At 33.3% G+C, this 19,310-nt stretch overlaps 1 protein-coding gene across 2 annotated transcripts in view; it reads right to left on the reverse strand.

Annotated features, from left to right (window-relative positions):
- The window catches only part of uif (sushi, von Willebrand factor type A, EGF and pentraxin domain-containing protein uif), an 82,089-nt gene that overhangs the window by 53,186 nt on the left and 9,593 nt on the right, over positions 1-19,310 (reverse strand). The window lies entirely within an intron of this gene.

Here is a 19,310-nt window from a genome sequence, read left to right on the forward strand (position 1 = left end):
TTTGTTCTTTCTATATTTTATTCGTACTTTTAGATAAAATAATTAACGACAAGTAAAAAGTGGTATAAAGATATGGGTATATATAGCAAGTAAAGATATGGGTTCATCTGAGGGTTTATTTTTGGGATGTGGATTATTTCACTATTGGAAATATTGTAGAAACAGCCTTGGAAAGTTCTCTTTTGATTATGCTTTTCACGTATGTAACATATATGAAAAACATTATAAAAATATAAAAATATTATTCGAAAAAGTTAAATACTCCCAATTTGTATGAAATCATTGTGTTGAACTATAAATTGTAACAATGTGGCAAGCATGTTTTGTTAACTTTTGTGCAAGTTTAAGAGAAAAACACTGCGTAAATAAAAAATAATTACAAATTCTTGGACTCCTGGAAGTATATCTTTTTCACCCCTCCATATAAAGCAGGGTCCGAAAATGTTCTGAATCCTGTTATGAATAATGTAATACAAAGTTGAATAAGGAAAAAGAGAGAACATGCATTGATTTTAGAGAAGTGAGCAATATTTTTTTTTGGAAAACAATTAAACTGTTAACTATTACGAAATCATAACATGTCCTTCAATATTCGCTATTTTAGATTCGCATTTAAATTAGTGGATGTTGATGCTGTATCAGATGAACATGGTTGAAGGTTTCAACAAATCATATTTCACGAGAAGCGCTACAGTTAGAAATTTTCAGAAGGAATGCTTGCCGATTTTTGTTGGTTGATTCTCCGTGAGAATTCCAATTGGTAATATATACGTTATAAAATAGCTAGTGTTATATTATCAGGTAGATTTACTGGCAATTTTATCATTAAAACTTAATTATTTTAGGACCAGTTCTAAGAATGTTGTCCTGGTGTTAACCTTGGTTCTTCATCGACGACATAAAGGCGATTTAAATGCAAATACATTTACTGTTAGTTTTACAACAATATAAACTGTATATCTCGAACACAGAACTGTCGGTAACACGCAATATCAAAAGTAATGGCGCAAATATAATTATGTCGACTTAATAACAACGCAATTCCGTGTGATTTCTTTCCCAGCGATCTGTCTTGCTCCAGATAGCCACCGCATCCTCTTTCGACCGATATGAATAGGCTCGTAGCACTCGCAAGATAACTACAACGTTCATAATAACTTAATTAGAATGTAGCGCCATGTGTTCATGTATCGCACTACTTACCAGAGGAATGGTAACACTCCGAACCGTCATCTAATTATTCCGCAAGTTTTGTTACTCTTGCTGCTTGAGGTCAGATGACCCAGATCTGTTCTTGTTCTTGGGCATATGCTAGCCTTTCCGTACCTAACGAAGGCGCTCGAAATAGTTAAATTAATAGTAAATTTGATGGATTCACGCTCCAAGAATTCGAGAAACGTTCGATTCACTCGAAATGGATAAATAATGGTAATAAAATTAGAACTTTCCCGCGCATTAACTATAATTTTTTTTGATATAGTTTTGGTGAGTTTGTTATATGTTATTACGACAATATGATTTGTTTGAAGCAACATAGTTGCATTAAATTGCGAAACTATAATATAGTTAATGATTAAATCAAAATACACTTTACTATATGTACAAAGAAAATAAAACAAGACTCATTAGATAAAGATTCTCGACATGATACAATTCTTTAGTTTAAAAAAATACACATGAAAACTTATTATCATCGCAAGGGAATTGAATTTCGTGGAAATTATTATTTATAATATCTGAAGAATTTTTGGAAAACAGAAAAATAATTAGGCACGTTTAACAACTTAATAAGCCCTGGGTTCACATCTGTAAAAATTTCATGACAATCTTCAGTAAAAAAATCACAGTAGCTTTAGTAGAAACACCTTTGTTGGCAGGCATATTGTAAGTCTATTAAGTTAATGGTCAACTTAAACAAATCGTATTTCTCGACCAAATTGTAAGAAAGGATTACTGAATATGATAAAGACACACATATAAAGTAAAACAGCCAATGCATGTCTTTAAAATGTATAACCTCAGTACGATGCAATATTGCCGCCTAAACTTTTTTACATGATTTGACACATCAAACAACATTGTATTTCTTTTTAAGAAGGGTAAAATAACGACGAAAAATCTGCCTTTGGTTTGGCAATCGCCAATATATTTGATTTCATCTATGACGTGTATTCGTCTGTTTTATTGGAGGGGCCTCTATTTGTAGCTTTTTGAAATTCATATATTAGCCCAGAAAATAATTTAACTCAATTTTTTAAGACAAATAGAGGGGAGTAAAAGAATAACAAGTGTATATAAATGATTGAAAATGGAAGTAAATTTAAGCTAACAAAATGAACAACTTGAGCTAACAAAAAACTTCAGATTGCTATTAGATTGAGCTAGTGTAGGTTCTAGATTCTGAAGATAGTCGATCTCTATAGAAAATGTAAGAAGTCGACCAGTATTATCTCCTGTTAAAGAGTTCCTGAAGCTTTGTGACCGATAACAGTCGAGACAGGACACAAGACAACAGGACAAAACCCGAAAACAAAAGATATTAGTAATGACCGAGGTGTATCTAGATCTTCCTCTTAAATAGTTGTAAAGGCAGAAACAGAACAGATTTTAATAGATTACTAACTAATTAATAATTTAATTAGGAGGGGGGACTTTGTTTGCTACAAAATTGCTACCAGTGTCTTTTACATTATTCTTAACGTGTACTTCACTGAAAGCACAGTAATTCTGATACCAAAAGAGCAACAGGCTGAAGAAAATAGGATTTTTGATGACGATAAAGGCTTGTTATATGAAACAGAAGTGACTGAAACTAGTTGTATTTTAGTACTTATCCTTCCCCGGTCACTTGTATTAATTCATTAACAATGATTAATTTTAGAGCATTCAGCGGGTTCGTTTTTTTCTCTTTCAATTGATTATACAAAATACTATCGTATCTAACAGTAACAGTATTTTCAAACTGTTATTTAAAATGGAACAGAATGTAAATATTTGCCTCGAAATAACCCAGTATGCATTTTGCTTTTTAGTGTAAACAAGTCCGCGTCGAGTACACGAAGAAACCGACATCAAATTAACACTTTCCTGGTGCTATTGCGAGTGATATGCGGAACCCGTTAGACACACCGTTCCGTGTAGAGTTGTAAAAATGTCCGATGGCGAGAAAACGCCTTATTTTTAAGTGGCAAATCTGATTGCGGCCGCAATATGAGCGAGGCACCCCGCCATTTGCGTGTAGTAATAAAAAGCGATAAAACTTGTATTGTCTCCGAACCACACGCGTTTCGATTACTAGGTCAAACCGAAGAACAGTTAGGCGACGAGCGAGAGCTTCAACGAAAAATCTTTGAGGTTTTTTCCCCGTAATATTGATTTAAAGATTGAACGAACTGAATCTTGGCCGTAGCGTGTTTACATCTTATTGAAATAGAATGGAAATGTTCTTTTGAGCCGTTTGTTTTCATCTTCTAGTGTTAAGTGATAAATATTACTAAAAGAGTTTTTCAAAATTTAAACCAAATCTTGAAAAGATCCTCAGGAAATTATTTTTCAAATAGAGTCCACAGACGCAATAGTTTTAGAAGAAGGTTTAGCACTTCTTCATCAACGAAATAACACGATTTTACATACAAATTAAAAGAAAAAAATCAACTATGAAGAAGCATATTAAGATTAAGAAACTTAAAACTCTTATTGTACTTGTCGCATTTCTCCAAAGTATACAAGATATTTGTTCAATTCAAATATGTCCACTGCCGGCAGTGGTAAAGGCGACAGGATGGTCTACCTACTGTTGCGATAGTCGCGGGTTCGAATCCTGCTGGGGCATATTCGTAAATTTATGTTTGTGATTGTCCTATGCAAGAGTGCAAAATCCGGCAAGGAAAATGATCCCAGTCACGCCAGTAACCAAACTGTGTAAGATCGGATGTCTTCTGGGATGATTTATAAGATATTGGTCACCCGCCAGTTGGTAGGATAATGCCAGAGCCCACGTTAAACAGTAGGTTCAGTCCAGATAAACCCTTGTTGGTAAAAAGGAGACTTTAAAATATATATAGAAAAATATATGTCCACTTATTTCTCCAATATTATGTAAAGAAAAGATTTGCTAAGACTTCCAATAATATTGGAAACCACATATTACACTGTTCACGATCTGTATTTCATAAAATCATAAAAAATATGCAAATCTAAAGCTGTTCCACCAAAAAAATACTAAGTATTAGAGATATAGAGTGTCAAATTTAATAATAAATAAAAGCGATTTTATTCCTGCAGACCTGCTTTCTTTTATTTATTAGTATAGATTATTTAGCCTATGGTATATAACAATATAGTTGATTTTATAATGATGAAATAGTGATTAAACGGTTGGATCTAGATAAAATTACTAGGAATCTAAATTGGGTAATGCAATGGTGAAAGTTCGAATGTTCAGTTTGTGTGGTCATTTTCGAAACCTGTTCAACAATTTGCATATTAATTAATAATGTTTTATTTAACGTCCTTTAGTTTTTTTTTATGTCAGAGCACTTGTTCTTCTGCAAGGAATATTACGTTGATATACATTACACCTTGTTACGTTGTACAAGTTGTTTGTTATTTAACAAAAATTGAAATTTGACCCTTAAAAACTGGAAATAATAAATTTACGTATTATAAATCCATTGATTCTGATTATTTATATTTAACTCAGTTAACACTGTCAGTTCAGTTCCAACCTTCGTAGGGTGAAGACGTATTTTCAATACGGTCCAAGCTATAAAAAGATACCTTTCTTAAAAAAAAACCCAGTATTTTATTACGGTTATTTAATTGAGTGTTAAAAACGCATAACAGATGCGGCTATCCGTCTCTCAGTGGACCTAAAGTGTAGTGAATACGTGTTTACGTGACCAGACAAAAGGACTGCATCTCATTTTTATTAGTGTTTAAAATAATTTCATCTTATTTTACAACAGTCCTTTTGAAATTCATTTATAGTATTTATAGTAAAAAACTAGTGCTAAAATAACGTAAGTGAAAAATGAAGTGCGTGAAATAAACAATGTATTTATTTTATTTTTTTTATCCTCTGGAAGTAAATTAAATAAAATATTAAAAATTAAAAAATGGCAAACAATAGCGATTCAACCAAATCACCTGCACACTTTGATATAAGATTAGAACAAAAAGCAATAACGCAAACTCCACCATCAGAATGGACTACAGTCGTTAACAAAAAACGATTGAGAAGTCCAGAAGAAGAAATCGCGAGGAAACAAACAAGAATCAGTGACTATTGGTTGCAGAAACCGATAGAGACAAAAAACAGTTTTAGCAACCTGTCGGAAGAAATTGAAGAGAACATACAACCAAGCACTGAAAAAGTTGTTCCCAAACCACCACCAATAACAGTCTATAAGGTAGGAATAATAAAAAACATCCATGATTTATTAAAAACCATTACTACGAACTACACAATTAAAACAGTGAGCTATGAAACAATTAAAATCCAATTGTTCGAAGCGGATCACTTTAAAGTTCTTATAAAAGAATTAGATGAAAGAAACACCCAATACCATACATTCAGGCCAAAATCCGAGAGAACATTTAAATTCGTATTAAAAGGATTACATCACGGGACGGACTTTAACACCATCAAGGTAGCACTAGCTGAAAAAGGCCACGAGGTCGTAAATATTCACAATATACGACATCACACGACAAAAAAACCTCTGCCTATATTTTATATAGACATAAAACCTAATGGAAACAATAAGGCGGTGTATGAAATCACCAAATTGGAAAATAATATTATTAAATGCGAACCACCACATATAAAAAGAATTATACCACAATGCACAAGGTGTCAAGCGCACGGGCACACAAAGACTTACTGTCGCAAATCATATAGATGCGTAAAATGTGCAGGAGAACATAAGACAGGAGATTGTACTCGTAAAGTTCGCGATGAAAAAGTGAAATGTGTCAACTGTAACGGAAATCATCCAGCGAACTACAAGGGTTGCGCAGTTCACAAGCAACTACAGCAGAAACTCTATCCTGCCTTAAGGGAAAAAAGGCATCAACAAAAACAATCCACTACTACCAATCTACCACTACCCACCAGAACAAGTCAACCAGACATAACTTATGCCCAAATAGTTGAAAATGGTTCAGCACAAAAACGAGAGACAATATCTCAACCTACTGAAACTAGCAACATCTCAAGATTAGAAAATATGATGGCCAAACTAATGGATCAAATGAGTACGATGCTTGGTCTACTCACAACCGTCGTAAGCAAACTTGCCTAATGCCTGAAACCAATAGCTACAAAATCGCCGTCTGGAATGCCAATGGGCTCCAACAACATGCCAGGGAACTAAAAATGTTCGTAATTGAACAAAATATTGACGTTATGATGGTTTCCGAAACACACTTTACGGACAAAAATTATTTGAAAGTTCCTAAATATAAGCTTTATCATACAAATCACCCTGATGATAAAGCACATGGAGGTACAGCCATAATAATTCGAGATGATATAAAGCATTTCGAAAAAGAAAAATTCCGCAAAGACTACCTGCAAGCCACCAGTATAATCATAGAGGAAGCCCATGGACCATTAACAATTTCTGCGATTTATTGCCCACCCAAACATAACAACAAGGCAGAACAATTTCAAGAATTCTTCAGTACGCTAGGTAATAGATTTATAGCAGGAGGAGATTATAATGCAAAACATTTAATGTGGGGTTCAAGAATAATAACCTCAAAAGGTAGAGAACTGCTCAAAGCCATAAGGATAGATAACTTACAACATATCTCTACTGGTGAACCAACATATTGGCCTTCAGACAGAAATAAAAAACCAGATACAATAGATTTCTGTATTACAAAAAATATTGATCCAAAAAAGTGTCAAGCAGCATCATGTTTCGACCTGTCTTCTGATCATTCACCAATAATAGTAACAATTTCTTCAAAAATTACCATCAAAGATAAACCCCCTTCTCTGTGCAATAATAGAACTAACTGGCCCTCATTTAGAGAAAACTTAGACCAAAATATCTCTCTAAACTTACCGTTACAAACTGAAATGGATATAGGAATAGCAGCAATAAATCTTACAAAAAATATACAGGAGGCAGCATATTCCGCGACTCCCAACATTGAAACATTTCCAAGAAAAAATACACATATATCATGTACAATACAGAAAAAGATAGCAGAAAAAAGAAAGTTACGACGAAATTGGCAACAGCAAAGGACTGAAGAGAATAAAAGAAAATTTAATAGGGCCATAAAAGAGCTGAGAGATCTAATCCAAATCGAACAGAACCAAGGCATTCAAGAATACCTAGAAAACTTGACATCAACTGAGGCTACAGACTATTCGTTGTGGAAAGCAACAAAAAAGCTTAGGAGATCCCAGCAGCATAACCCACCTATTAAAACAAGCGAAAATAATTGGGCGAGAAGCAATAAAGAGAAGGCCGACATTTTCTCAAAACACTTAAAAAATGTTTTTAAACCTTTCCAGTCTCAGCTACATAAAGATGACGAAAATAAAATTACTAGCTTTCTAGATTCGCCATTTCAAATGGATTTACCGCACGAGAAATTAACGGTCAAAAAAGTTAAACATACAATAATGAGAGAGATTAATATTAAAAAAGCTCCTGGTTATGACTTAATTACTGGCAAAATTTTAAAAGAACTATCAGAAAAGGCTATAAAACTATTAACATATATATTTAATGCTATGCTACGAATTAATTACTTCCCTAGTATCTGGAAAGTAGCTAAAATATTAATGATACTTAAACCAGGAAAAATACCAGAAGATGTGACCTCCTACCGACCTATAAGTTTATTACCAATAATCTCGAAAGTTTTCGAGAAGTTATACATAAAAAAACTAAACTATATAATAGAAAAAAGAAAAATTATTCCAGAACATCAGTTTGGCTTTCGCAATAAGCATGGGACTATAGAACAAGTGCATAGACTTGTAAACCAAATAAACGCTGACCTAAATGCCAAAAGATATTGTTCGGCTGCTTTCCTAGACATATCTCAGGCTTTTGACAAAGTATGGCATACGGGCTTGCAGGTTAAACTAAAGAAACTTCTCCCTCATCCGGACTATCAGCTACTAAAATCGTATCTCACTGACAGACATTTTATTGTAAATCAAGGCGATGAACATACCGAATTAAATCCTATATATTCAGGAGTTCCGCAAGGTAGTGTACTGGGTCCAGTACTGTATCTTCTGTATACGGCTGATCTGCCCACCACAAAAATAACTACTGTGGCAACATATGCAGACGATACAGCAATCTTAGCATCCCATGAAGATCCAGTCACAGCATCAATAAACCTACAAACCCACCTGGAGCAAATACAATTATGGTTGAAGACATGGCGCATTAAAGCCAATGAATCAAAATCCACGCATATAACGTTTACCCTGCGTAGAAGAACATGTCCACCAGTAAATATCAATCATCGCCAACTCCCCCAAGTAGAGCATGTTAAATATCTTGGTATGCATTTAGATCGACGCCTAACCTGGAAGAAGCACATACTCTCTAAACGGAAACAACTAGGACTAAAATTATATCAAATGTATTGGCTCATTGGGCGCAAATCCAAGTTATCATTAGATAACAAGGTATTGCTGTATGAGTCTATACTCAAGCCCATTTGGACATATGGAATTCAACTATGGGGTACCGCTAGCAAATCCAATATATCCATCATTCAACGGTTCCAAAATAAGGTGTTGCGTGCCATTGTTGATGCTCCGTACTATATTTCAAATAAAGTGATACAACGCGATATTCCTCTAGAACCTATAACGAGTGTAATCCAACGTGTTTGTGTGAAGTACTTCGAAAGAGTGTCAGTGCATCCCAATGTACTCGCTAATCAGCTAAATATGCGACGTGATAGTGAAGTGCGTAGACTAAAACGTTTAACACCATCTGATCTGATTACTGGACATATGTAGAGTTTAGAATAAGCATTAGAATAAGACTAATTAATTAAGATATTATTTTATACAGAAGATTGCTTAATGAAGTGATTTTCTACATGCCATGTATATATAATATAAACAGAAGAAATACTTATTGCCAATAGGGCAGATTGTGGACTCACGAAGAGTAATAATAAAAAAAAAAAAAAAAAAAGTTAACACTGTAAAAAAATGCATTTTCGCTTCGTTAGCCAATTGATTTAATTTTGGGTTAAAAACGAATAGGCCAAAGAAAAAATGATTGGCTTTGGTATTTGTGATATATAATAGAAGAAAATTTTTCGTTATAATTAAAGTGATAGCTTAATAACATCAGCTTTGAATATAGAGAGAATCAATTGATGATCATTCTTTGAAAGATACCATTACTTTTACTTCGGTCCTGGCCACTCATGTAACAAATCAAGACCTCTAATGAGATCACTCAACTCTGATTGGCTCAATCTATGCGGTTGGTCATTTTTTTTCTTTAAAACCTGGACCATGGGTTGCTTAAAGCTTGTTGAGCTTTTGTTCTTTTTCATTGTCTTCATTATCAACTTTCAACTTGGAAATTGGAAACTTCCAGCTAATTTGTAATGTGGAATAAGTAGAATAAAAGATGGAAGATTCGAGTATTTCACTAATTCTATTTTTAAATTAATAATTTTTTTATAAGCGGAGTTTAACTACAGCATTTTGTACAAATCATTTCCGACCATTTTCGTTATTAATAAATCTCTTTTGTACACTTTGATGTGTTCAATATGTTAATGTAACAATTTTTAATGGTTGAGTCTTTCCAAAACAAGATACTCTCCAAAAACGTTGGTATAAATATTATGAAATTCACCATGGAAACCTTAATATCATCGTTTATAATTTTGAAGTACATAAAGTATTTATATTTTGGTCAGTTGATAATTTTGTCAATATCAAAAAAACTGATTTTCTAGAAATGGATAATGTTGAATAAAACATTTTCATTATTGAGTAGTGTAATCAAAAAACTGTTAAAATACAACTCTAATCAATTTTCAGCTTGAGAATTAACGAAGCAAAGACCAAAGCCTCTGTTGTAAATCTCAACGGAATCCAGTTAGAGCAAATAAAGGAGTTCAAATATTTGGGATCACCAATACAGGATGGTGAATCTGGACGAGAGGAATTATCACAATTACGTCTAACATCCGCTTCTTTCCGCTTGTATCGTTCTGAAACTCTAACACTATTACAGTTTGACATCTGTAAGCTTGGGGTCTTTCAAATTCGATGCTTAAGACAAACTCTACTTGTTTCTCTACGAGATCATGTTAGAAATTAAGTCATTCATTTAAGAAGCGGTAATAAATGCAAAGTTGAGGAACAAACTCAAAGATCCTGATTCCAATGGTTTGGACAACTGTATTAAATAAAAAGTGGACGAATTGCTCGCAGGCTCCTGTGGCGAATTCGACCTTAGATAGAAGATACTGTGAAGGATTCTAAAGTAAACATAGACCATTTGGACCTATGGTTTTAAACTGTGGAATACTACTAGCATATCTAACAAAATTACGAGCCATGCGCTGATGCCCCATATTACATCTCCAACAAATTCATCACGATAGCCCCTTGGAACCCATAACGAATGCGATTCGAAGTGTTAGAGCAAAGTACTCCAAAAAACTGTTAGTAGATCCCAATTCACACACCAAACAGTTAAATGTGCGAGATGACAGTGGCGTGCGTAGGCTTAAACGCATACTACCATACGAACCGATTAATAGACACATAGAGTGAGATATAATAATCCCTAGAATAAGTTAGGTTAGACTTCGTTCGTCAAAATAGTCTCTAGAATAAGATTTAGATTATAAGTTTATACAGAAGATCACTTATTGATGAGATCTTCTACATGTCAGTATAGTCATATACAACGAAAATTAACACGAATACAAACCACGGACAGATTGCTGGAGTTCTATTAGAGATTAATTTTAAAAAACATGATCACGGATCATAGAAAACTATCTGAACTGTATTAGATATTGTTCGAGATTAAAACAGCTGTGTCCTGTCGGCAAAAGCGGTAGAATTAGTAGTAGTAGAAGTCCTGAGCAACAACAGCAACGTATTGGTTGAGAAGTAGCGGCTCCCTGCTAGGGATTGATGACAATTATGATGCTGTTAGAGGACATTTAACGCTACTAAAGTTCCATCATAAAAATACATGCTCATGTCGTTGAATTCCCAAAGAAAACAACGGAATCATATTTGTACACGTAATATAAATAAGGAAGCGTTACTAATTCATTGCCTATATCAGAACGACGAACCATATCGCCCCCATTCCGCTAAATATTCGGAATGCAATAGTAGATCGGTTCATTTCTTATTCAGCGCCAAGTGGTCACATCCTACCCGATATCCGTCTTCCGTCGCGCATCCGAAACGTTCTTTCCGGTCCGCCGCGATGGACATCTTCGTTACTTATTCACATTACGGCGTGGCAACGCTAACTGTACCGTGTCACACTTACGGGGCCGCCCATTCGTTTTGCTACGGCCGCTCGAATCACGTTTTCCTTTATGGAATTCCTTTTCATTGGTGTCATTCCAATACACTCTTGATGATGATCTAACTCGGCATAATAACAAACCGATGTTAACTGTGTCTATGCCCCCCCCCCTCCATCTTACTCATCCATAGAGGCTTTCGTTTAAGTAAACAACAGGAAATATTTCTATTTTTAGTTGACTTTGTTTTTCTATAAACTGTTATATACTAGCTTGTTTTTAAAAAACGATATTGAAAAAATGATTACAAAAAGTAACGGGGAAGTCTCTTATCAATTGTTGGAAAATTAATTATGAAAATTACATAAATGAGCTTTTAAAGAGACTACGAGGAGACAAACCGAGAAGAGCTGGAAATGACAGTGTCAGAATTGGTTTGCTCGCTTTTGTTCCGAAGTTTTCTGGGCGTTAATGATAAACCTCGCTTTGGCTGGATAATTGTTGAGGAAATAGATTAGATTCTTCAACATATTGAAGTAGAGCGACATATTTTATCTCGCAAAATTGCTTTGGAAGTTATCATCGACTATAGAATAGTTTTAAACCATTTACATAACTCTGAATATTTTATTTTCGAATCAACACGATAAAATGAGGCGATGAAAATATGTCACGTATGATAATGATGTGCAAAAGTGATCATGGTAGAAGCCCGGAGAAGCTTTATGGAGGGTTGGAATCCCCGCATTGTTGCCTAGACAGACGATGAGCTGCTCGATGATCTGGTCCTGGTTAAACCATTAATTCGGTTTCCTGCTGCCAACAACCAATCTTATTGAAATAAACTGTTAAAACGTTTAGAACTAGGCCAACACGACAATACACTGACTACAATTTCTTCTAGTCTCTGCGACACACTTACTAATATAGAGCTGGTTTCAAAAGCGGTTTGTGAAAAGCATTTGGTTCAGATTTTCGATCAGAATGCTCAGAGGGTCACTAATTGAATTGTGGTTGATATGCACTCTATTTCGAAACATGAGAATAAATCGAAATTATTTTTTCCAAATCTATTACCGTAGAAAAATAAGGCCTAGAAAAGGAAGTTAAATAGGAGGCATCGTGACCATGTCCAGCTGTGCTTTGGAACTGCCAGAGCGTCGGTGATATAAAATCAAGAAAGAACTTACAGATTTATTGCTTTTGGTTTGAAATTATATAGGATAACTTTGGTTAATTTTTTTTCTTATTCTTACGTGTTTTTATTTTTCTTATTTGTTAATTCAACGAAATTTAATTTTAACGAAAAGCATTCTTTTCCAAGAGATTTATATAGTTCTATATTTAGTGAAAAATTGGACTGAAACACTAATGGTACTTAGACACCTTTAGTTAAAATAAAAATAAATTAAATTTAGTTTCTAGAATTATACTATTGTTTTTTTTTATGTGTTTTACTGACATTTCACTGGCAAAATCATTATATATTTTGTATTATTATTCCTAGTGGTTCAACAATCTACTGTAGATAACATCTACTATAAATACCATTATAATATCTATTATGAAATAATTATTAGAAAATATTTCTTTAATAGAGAAATAACACTTAACAATAAAAAATTATACATATAGATTACTGTTAATTTAAGGAAATTTAATTTTAACGAAGCATTTTTTTCCAAAAGATTTCGCTTCAGCCCAGAAATGGATTTGGATTTGGAAATGAAAAGTAAAAAATAATAAACCTAGAGAAATCTCTCATCAGTTCTTACACGGTACAGGAAGATTTGTTCTTTGCAGATCAGAAGAATTGTAGATTTAAATGTGGAAAAGTATTGCTTAATATGTTATTCCTAATTGGAATTTTAATGATAAGTCTTTCATTATACTTGATGTATATAATTGATTTGGGACCTATCGAGGAGAAAAATATAACCATGTAAGTACAATATTAACAAGCAGAAATAATTCAGCTTACATTAGAATCTTCAATAATAATTAGAAGTAAGTAGAAATGTTATATTAATTGAAGTTAACTGAGAAATGTGAAAACCGAACATGTTATTAGCCTAATGAATTTTTTGAATAAATTTAGCATCCAAATATTAAATAGCATTTATATTGTTATTATTATGTATATATTTTTATAAATATATTTTTTAAATTAAAATATATTTTCCAAAATATGTCCAGCTTTTTGGTGACTCCGATGCGCCAAAATTATTCCATACCCTTATTCTATACCCTTTACATCTCTTGATTTTTCCCATTAATAAAATAATAAATTAAACTCTAATAAGGTTGGCAGAAATAAAGCAGGCAATTATTTCAGTTGTTTTTTAATGATCCATTTGTTAATAACCTTGGTAATGTAAACATTACTTAGATATATGTTATAAATATTGGCGTTATTAATTTTAAATTAATTGGACACTGCAAACTGTTCGTTTGTAGCTATTTTGCACACGTAAGATCTATTTTTATCCTGGTAGGCTTTGTTCTATAACAAAATAATTATCGGATGCTAGATCTTTCTACGGATTGTGCAAGTTTTAACCGAAGTTTACTTCATTTAATTCAGATTGCGGTTTCTAACCGAGTAGCTTGATAAATTCAGTAATTTCCAGCTATTCTATTCATTCAGTTGTTAAGAAATGCTTCTGGCGTGTAACATGTTGATACAACCATCGATCTGTTGGATGTTAGTGGTTAATTTGACCAAAAATTGGTTGGAATAAACATGCGCGACAAAAGAAAGTAACTACAGACCCAAATACGCCCGATAACTGCGTTTTCTCGAGCGAGGCGTCGAATACAGGATTTCGTTAATGTTGGATGAAAACAAATCGGAACCGAACCGTGCGCATCATCGAAGAATCGTTTTTTCATTTTCCATTTATACGCGTCGCATTCCAAACGAAGAAACTTATTTAGAAAGTCAAGGCTGGTGCACTCACGACGGTTTTGCTGTTTGTAAGCGAGTGCATTCTTCGTTCGCGAACAGGGGGGCTTCCTCGTGATTAGTATGTGGTCGATAATTAGGCCCGGCTGATTCGGTCGAGAGTTTGTGGGTTACAGCCCAGATTTGGACAGAAAACATTAAAGGTCATTGATGTTCTTTATATCTCCGATTTTTCACACTTAATTTTGCAGTATTGCTGATTATGGATGTTAGAAATTTGAATACCTAGAATGTTTTTACTTCAATTAATAGAAATTCACAATCTCACAAACTTGGGTAAAGGCTATTCATAAACAGGCGTGACAACTAAAAAATAGCTTTATTTATATTTTAGTAAAATCAGCAATAGTTTTGTAGGAATGTTCGTCCAGTCGGTCGGTCGGTCGAAATGTGTGGCTGTCGATGAGATTAGTTGTCCGCACACTCACACTCACTACTATTTTTGGAAGGAATTTGCACGAGAACTAAAAACAGTGGTCGAAGAAATACTTGTTTATTTCGTTTATAATTGATACATGTGGTCGACGGGAGAATGGACAGGATATTATGTTAAGGTACAGGAAATACGGTAGCGCTATGGAAGTGGTACTGTTACACAAGAGGGTGAAGAAAAGAAAAGAGAGTGAGACGTCGTCGTGATGATCTCTTAGAGTCTGAAACCGCATGGTACCAATCGACCGGCGTTGCCAACCTTTTAACTGGTTGTTGGTGAATTTACTTGTTTGGTTGGTTTTCATCAAAAAATCAATTCATAATTCCTCAAAATCATTCGAGTTTAACAACTACTTTAAAATCAGCTATAAATACATTATATGCAAGAGTGGGTATAATAAAAGCGATAAAATATGGATTTGGAAAAATAAGCAAGCCTTGCTTTTTGTGTAATATAACAAAGTTGCATTATTACGTTTGCATTTATATTAAAATTAGTTGTATTTTTATTTTATTCAGTATTTTCACTTGATGAATTGCACGATAACTTGGAAATCAAATGGATTTGCCAAGTTATCCAAGATTTCGCCTTGAAACACGAGAGAAGATTACTAAATCATAGTGACGTGAAAGCAATACAACTGCAGGACAGCGCGCAGGATATCAGGAGATTGAAGAAAATCAAACCATACGAACTTATATAAAGTGAATACATTTACTCTAAACTATAGCTATAAGTTATTATAATTTTATTATTGAGAAATAGATATTGATGTATTTTCTCGCATTTTTTTTGCTTGTGAATTAATCCAAGTACAAATGAAAAGTAGTGATAAATTAATTGTAAATTTAAAAAATTTCACTTGATGTGCATACGAAATATTTACTCTATATTGAACATGAATGAATAAATGAGTGATATAAACCCATGAAGTAGCAGAGACATTTCTAAAGAAGTTTTCAAGATCTTTTGAAACCGACCAATATCTGCCTAGTTCTTATTCTATTTATCTGCAGAATTCCTTCCACTATTAACACACTATTGTTATTTTATAACTGTCCAATTCATGTTTTTATTTTTTCTTATATTTATGGATTTTTTTTCCTTCTATCTTCTTGTTGTCCTATAGTTAGTGAAAAATTGGACTGAAACACTAAGGGTATTTAGAAATCTTTAGTTAAAATAAATATTAATTAAATTTAGTTTCTAGAATTATGCTATTGTATATTTTTTAATTTTTTTTAACTAACAATTTCATTGACAAAATCATTTTATATTTTGTATTATTATTCCTAGTGGTTCAACAATCTGCCGTAGATAATATCTAGTATAAATACCATTATAATATCTATCATGAAATAATTATTAGAAAATATTTCTTTAATAAAGAAATAACGCTGTTTCCTTTATAACAATTGAATTGAAATATAAAAAATAATACATTAGCAGAATATTGTAAAAATGCTGTTCTAAAAAATCGAAAAGCTACAAAATAAAAGCTACAGATATTTTATTAACATTATAGGATAAACAAGAATTAATATATAACAATATCAATATCAATTAATCTCTTTAGATATAGCATTCATGAATTTATTACTTTACTTTTGTTGGTTCTTTACTTACTTTTGTTGGTTAGACAATGTTAAGATATTAAATACAAAGGTTATAATAGGTTTTGACAATTATCTTGTTAAATTGGACGTATGAAAAACATAAAGTAATTATTAATGACATATAAGTAAATATAAAGTTTCTTTGTGGTAAATTACATCACTTTCTTTCCTGGAGATTTATTTGTGTGTCTATTTTATTGTGTATTGCGTACGACAATTAAATCTTCCCGAACATAACTTGGTAGAACACGATGATCAAATTGTTTCAATCAAATCGTATAGCCTATATCTTGTTGATAATATGTATGGACTCTTTATTGACTATGCAAGAATGCCCTAGGAAAAAAGAGATATTGCTGTAAAAAATATATTTTAAGGTCTCCTTTTACCAAATATGGGTTTATCTGAACTGGACCTAAAGTTTAACGTGGGCTCCGAACCACGGTCCTCAGCATTAAGCCTACCGACTGGCTAGTGACCAACTTTAGAAAGCATCCCAGAAGACATCCAGTCTTACCCAGCCTGGTTACTGGCGTTAACTGGTATTATTTTCCTTAGAACAATCACAAATTTTAAACAATCACAAACATAAATTTACGACCATGCTCCAGCAGGATTCGAACCCGCGGCTATCGCAACAGTAGGAGGACCATCCTATCGCCGATGCGCCACCAAGCCGGCAATTAAGGGGTTTTAGTTGGTTGGATTTCTTCCATTGGTTTACGTCATTATTCGATTAATAATTCAATGTTTCTAAATACTTCTTAAAATTATAGCTGGCAAATAAGCTAATTTACCAGATGGCACTTCTCGCTGTAGATAAGATAAACAACACGTGCCCTATTTAGGTCGGTTCGATATATGTAAAATATCCCCTCTCTCATCTACGCGACGGCCTGACCTCTGGTTTCGATAGCGGATATGTGGAATTCGAAAAATGAAAGCGCTATCATTTACACTTCGCTCGTCTATGGCTTTATTGGAACAGGTTTGCCTTACGGAATGGTGGTCTTGGTGTAAAAGTGCATTTTTGCCTTCTCTTTTGTTTTATTTCCACCACCGACTCTGATCCGCCTTTCTTTCGACGTTCGATCGTCTATGTTCCGTCCATCTACCGCAAGACACTTCCTCGTCGGTTCCTAACCATGCCTCCTATACCTTCCTGCGTTCCTCTTTTTCGTCGATTAATGTAAAAGTTGTTCCTAACTTTCACGTTATTCGTTTATTTATTTATAATGTTACATTCCAAGTATTATCGATAACTGATATGGAATGTTTGGTTGCATAACATGCTACGTGTAATTAAATGAAGGTAGAGTATTTATATTAAACATATAGTGTTATTTTTTATAGTGGCATAACTTTCAGCGTCCTTCAGTGATGTCTAATGCATCATGCCAGATCTTGATGTTTAAATATTTGGTTACATAACCATTAATACTATTGAATACAGTTATGATGAGTTAAATGAATTAAATTATTTTAGTTATTTGAATTGATTAGTCAATATATGAAGTCAAAAAGACAGTTTATATCAATATTGGTCACATCTGCTTCTTTTTTAATTATATAAAACATTTAAATACTATGTGATTTTTGCACATGATGAATAGTTTGCTTTAAAGTGCGTGTTTCAAACGAAATTTCGAGTGTCGAGTCTCTGGCGATGCTGCAGAAGACCTACGGCAAATCGTGTATGTGAAAAATACTGGTAAATAAATGGTATAAAGCGTTCAAGGAAGACTGCGAATTGTTAGTTGATTTGACTCGTTCTTGTCGACCTTCAACCGGCCACAAACTACAACATAAAGAAGATTGTGCTCGAATCATCAGGTGAATATATTTATTCAGTCATTCATTCAGTCTGCTAACGAATTATTACCTAAATAGTAATTGAAGAGTCTCTGGGTTTTCTTGAAGGTGAGCCTAGTTATTGGTAGAAATATCTTGGTGAACAAAATTGGTGATTTTGATTTTAGTTACCAACAATACATAGTTGTTAGTTGTTGTTAGTTGTTAGATGTTTTATGGTTCACCTTATATCATAGCTAATCTGACTCCAAATATCGTGGTGTCTATAATTGATATATGATATATTAAATAACCAAACACCACTAGGTTCAATATAATTATGAAAAATATAGTCTACCTTATACAAAACTTACAAAGAGATATCGTCTAAAATTATTTTAATGACTATAACCGTATGTATGATCTACATAATCACTTGTTTTACTTCTAAATTAGATCTAATTAATTTTTATATCGACGATTGCGCGAAATCGGACCCGGCGGAATGGAGATTGTTAAAAAGTCGGTCAGAAGTTGCATAAGAATCCATCTTATTATGAATCTCGGACGGTTTCGGGTTTGTAAGCTAATGACGAGGCGAATTTCTACGAAACCCATTTTTATTTGATTTCGAATCGTTCGTTGTACAACATAAGATGTGAATTTACTAGTGAGTAAATTAGCATAATGGTGTCTATTAGAAAATTAGTAAAATCGGGTGTTAATCAGGAATCGAAACATTTTAAGTGCGTGAAAATTTAGTCAGTGTCTTTGTTAAATTGTATTGAATTGAATTTAAGATGGTATTCTAGTCTAGAAATTTTAAAAAGCCTAGTTTCATATTTCTAAAATTTAACCCTTCAAGAATATGGTCTTAAGAATCGAATATTGAAAGAAAATATTGCGATATTTCTGCGAATAAAGATTGGTATGGAGACCACGTAGAATCTTGTAGGTGTAAGGCATTTCAAGTTGCTGTTGACATGTTTCT

Source organism: Rhynchophorus ferrugineus, unplaced genomic scaffold, assembly GCF_030347505.1.
Source record: "Rhynchophorus ferrugineus isolate W39M unplaced genomic scaffold, kcgeb_rfMv2 rfM1, whole genome shotgun sequence".
NCBI lineage: Eukaryota > Metazoa > Arthropoda > Insecta > Coleoptera > Curculionidae > Rhynchophorus > Rhynchophorus ferrugineus.